The following is a 4,228-nucleotide window of genomic DNA, read 5'->3' as shown; positions in this document are numbered from 1 at the left end:
AAAAAAAAAAAAAAAAAAAACCAAAACAAAACAAAAAAACAAACCCGTCATACCATAATGATCTATGCCTGTAATCTCAGTCCTCAGGAGGCTGATGGTAAGTTCGAGGCCAACCTGAGCTATGACAGAGACCTGCCAATAATAAATAAAGAAGAATATAAAATACTATAAACAAAAATATAAAATACTATAATGAGACCTATTATTATAAACAATGAATACTTTTATGATTTCTTTTATGATATCTTGTCTTCTGAGACCCTGGTCTTACTATGTGGTCCAGCCTGGCCTACACCCTCTGCACTTCCTTGTCTGTCTCCATGAGTGCAGAATGACATTGTTTCTCGCAACGGACTCTATCCCAGCGTTGCAGATTGGCTTCCCGTCCCAGGACTCTCTTCCCTGCCCTATGTAAAAACTCAGTCTGCTCACCCAACACTGAAGTCACTTAGGCCTTACATCACCTGTCTACCTGTTGACAGCTTCTGTGGACAGGAAAGAGTGTGTGGATACTGGCTTGCCTAGGAGCACAGGGGTCTGCTTCCCTTGAACAGCTGTGTCAGTGGCAGATAGGCAGGCCGGCTGCCACAACTGTGCCTCCCAGGATTCACACCCTTGTGCAATCCTTGCCTTGAGAAGGTACACATCCTGTGGCTAGCTCCTCACCAGTCAATAAAGTGCCTAGGTATGGAGTTACATGTCACAAGGCTTGAGAGGCTGCTCGCTTGCTAATGGTATCCTGCTCTTACTGGCTTGACAAAATAGGGAGCCATGTTCTGGCGAGGAATTGAGTGGCCTCCAGGAAGTAGGGCTGGTGATCAGATCACAGCCAAGAAGGGGAGGCAACCTGAGAAGAACTGAGTTCTGCCAATAGCCCTGTTGGTTTGGAAGCAAGCCTCGGTTCCAGGCAACATGCCATAGCAAGCTGCGCCTGCCCAAACCCTTGCCCTCAGAAACCGTGAGGTGTTAACATCATTGGCATCACTGGGCTCAAGATGGCACTGTACCCAAAGGCCAGTAACTGATGTGTCTGCCAAGCCAAGCAAGGGCAGATCACTGTTGTCACAGAATGGAGAATTCAGGTTGGAAGGCAAAAGCAAGTGTTCATCATTGTCCCTACCTGGGATGACATGTCTCACACTTCTATCCTGAGGCTTCTGTAAATGGCATAGAGAATAAATTGTATGCATATAGACTCTGGGAAAATGAGTTCCCTTAACCACACATCACACACACACATACACACACACACACACACACACACACACACAAAGCCACATGTTTAAAAGTAAAATCATACACATAACCTTTGATTTTTGACCTACCCATACCAATTACAGTGACGACCCAATAACCGAAAACTGACTATAAGCAATGCTTTACGGTCCAATGGAGTGGATTTTAAAATGAAATCACCATAATGTATTTAAAAGAAATTAAATGCACTATAACGTTTTAAAATAGTCTCTACTAGCCTCATGTGGTGGAGCATACCTTCGTTAATGCCAGCACCCTGGAAGGAGACAGGTGGATTTCTGTGGGATTAAGACAGGCTGGTCAGTCAGGTGGTGGTGGCGCACGCCTTTAATTCCAGCACTCGGGAGGCAGAGGCAGGCAGATTTCTGAATTCAAGGCCAGCCTGGTCTACAGAGTGAGTTCCTGGTCTACAGAGTGAGTTCCAGGACAGCCAGGGCTACATAGAAACCCTGTCTCGGGGCTGGTGAGATGGCTCAGTGGGTAAGAGCACCTGACTGCTCTTCCAAAGGTCCTGAGTTCAAATCCCAGCAACCACATGGTGGCTCATAACCATCTGTAACAAGACCTGACNCCCTCTTCTGGAGTGTCTGAAGACAGCTATGTGTGTAATTATATATAATAATAAATAAATAAAGCTTTTAAGAAACCCTGTCTCAAGCAAACAAACAAAATCAATGTTTTTAAGTTTTACATACAAAAAGTCACAAACCGGGGCTGGAGAGATGGCTCAGCGGTTAAGAGCACTGACTGTTCTTCTGAAGGTCCTGAGTTCAAATCCCAGCAACCACATGGTAGCTCACAGCCATCTATAATGAGATCTGATGCCCTTTTCTGGTGTGTCTGAAGACAGCTACAATGTACTTACATATAATAATAAATCTTTTAAAAAAAAGTCACAAGCTATAACTACATTTAAATATAAATATATTTATTTATATATTTCTTTTTTAAAAGATGTATATATTTATTTTCTTTATATGAGTACATTGTAGTTGTCTTCAGACACACCAGAAGAGGGCACTGCATCCCATTACAGATGGTTGTGAGCCACTGTGTAGTTGCTGGGAATTGAACTCAGTATCTCTAGAAGAGCAGCCAGTGCTCAATGGCTGAGCCATTTCTCCAGCCCTATTTATATATTTCTTGAGACAAGATTCTATAGTATGAAGAAAACTGACCCTAATTTACTGTGTAATCTAGGCGTTAAAAGTAAAAATAACTGGGCAGCAAGTCGCATGTTTATAATTCTGGCACTCGAGAGCAGGAGGCAGGAATGCCATGAACTCAAAGCCAGGCACAGCTACATCGCAGTACCCTTACTTAAAAATACTCTCGTAGCCAGCACTCAAATTAAGATGTAGGACATTCAGCAGCAGCATCCCAGCTCCTTTGCTCTACCCCCGCCAGCCTCCCCCATCTCATCCTAGTCATTGTCCCAACCACTGGCTTCACTTGCATACAGGAATTACGAAGCACGTGGTGTGTGTCTGCCTCCTGTCAGTCGGTATCATTTGTGTAATGCTCACCCACGGTCTCGTGTGTGGAGAAAATCTAATTTGCTCAGAACTTCGGAGAAGGCTGTCATAGGCAGCCAGCATACAGGAGGTCATAAGGCATACCGGGAGAGTAAATAGAAGGGTGTGGGATGTGGGTGCCTGAGTCCCTCAAATAGGTCCCTCAAAACAACACACACACACACACACACACACACACTGGCTGAATAGATCAGAAGGCCAGTGTTTCCAGCCAAAGCTCTGTCCTTGCAACCTAGGAAGTGGCTTAGGCATGGAGGCCCAGGTATGGATACCAAAATCCAAACCAGACTGGTACCAAGCCAAGGAAGGGGCCAAACCGGGACAAGAAAGGAGGAATGGTTAGAAAAGAGAGTCTAACGTGGGCTGGAACATAACTCAGTTGGTAATTGTTTGCCTCGTATGCAGGAGTCTTGGGTTCGACTCAATACACATGAAGTTTGAGGTCGATCTCCTATTCTTTAGACCCAGTCTCAAAACAGGAAGGCAGGGGGCAGGAAGGTAGTGGATCTAGTGTTTGAAGCCTCTCCTGACCCCAAGCCCATCCCTGCGGCCACTTCATTCCATGCTTGACTGCAAAGAAGCAGATGATATCTTTGCTCGGCTGGAAATGCCTTTAGAAGCAATTTTCAAGTATAACTTATAAAAGGTTCATTTTCCATCTTTACTTAAGAAGAAATAAGGTCAGCTGTCGAGTGGAGGCCCAGGCCTTCAATCCCAGCAGCAGTCAGGAGGCAGAGACAGGGGGATGATCTCTGTGAGTTCTACAAAGTGAGTTCGAGGACAGCCACAGCCACACAGAAAAACTGGGGTGGAAGGAATGGTAGAGGGGGTAGAAATAAGTTCTAAACTCAGCGATCCTAACTTACACCCAAAATTACTCCCTGGGAAATTCCTTTCAAATATTCAAAAGATATGAAACTCACATAAACTGGGTGTGGTGGCTCACATAGTCCCAGAATTTGGGAAGCTGAGATAGGATAGTGAGTTCAAAACCAGCCAGGGACTACAAAGCAAAGGGTCTGAGGGTGGGTGTGCTTTTAAAAAGGGGGAAAGCAGAGGAGGAGGAGGAGGAGGAGGAGGAGGAGTGGTGTTGAAAATGGTTTGAGGCAGAAAGACAGCCAGGGCAATGTTGCAATGACTCCAGCTACTGAAATTTCATTCTAGACTTTCTGGCACGTTTTGCGGTCTCAAGATAAGAAAGGAGATGACAAGATTAGATGTGCACGATGGCAGGAAGCAGATATATGGCTGGGGAAAGATGGAGACAGGAATCCTTAAGGCGTTAGTGGAGTTGCACACCTAGAGAGGAAACACAGGCATTAGATCTGCAAAGTGACTTTAAGAAAACACATGTTCCCTTTTTAAAATCGTCCTGTTACTCTTTTTTTTTTTTTTTTTTTTTTTTTACAATTTTTATGACACAGCTATAGAAAACT

The 4,228-nt window shown here is 44.5% G+C and overlaps 1 long non-coding RNA gene across 1 annotated transcript in view; it reads right to left on the bottom strand.

Moving 5' to 3' along the window:
• The window catches only part of LOC110321153, a 28,646-nt gene that overhangs the window by 21,580 nt on the left and 2,838 nt on the right, over positions 1 to 4,228 (bottom strand). The gene's annotated exons all lie outside the window — the stretch shown is intronic.

The sequence above is a fragment of the Mus pahari genome, chromosome 5, assembly GCF_900095145.1.
Source record: "Mus pahari chromosome 5, PAHARI_EIJ_v1.1, whole genome shotgun sequence".
In the NCBI taxonomy this organism is placed as follows: Eukaryota; Metazoa; Chordata; class Mammalia; order Rodentia; family Muridae; genus Mus; species Mus pahari.
The sequence above is the reverse complement of the archived record's forward strand: the minus strand, read 5'-3'. Positions and strand labels throughout refer to the sequence as shown.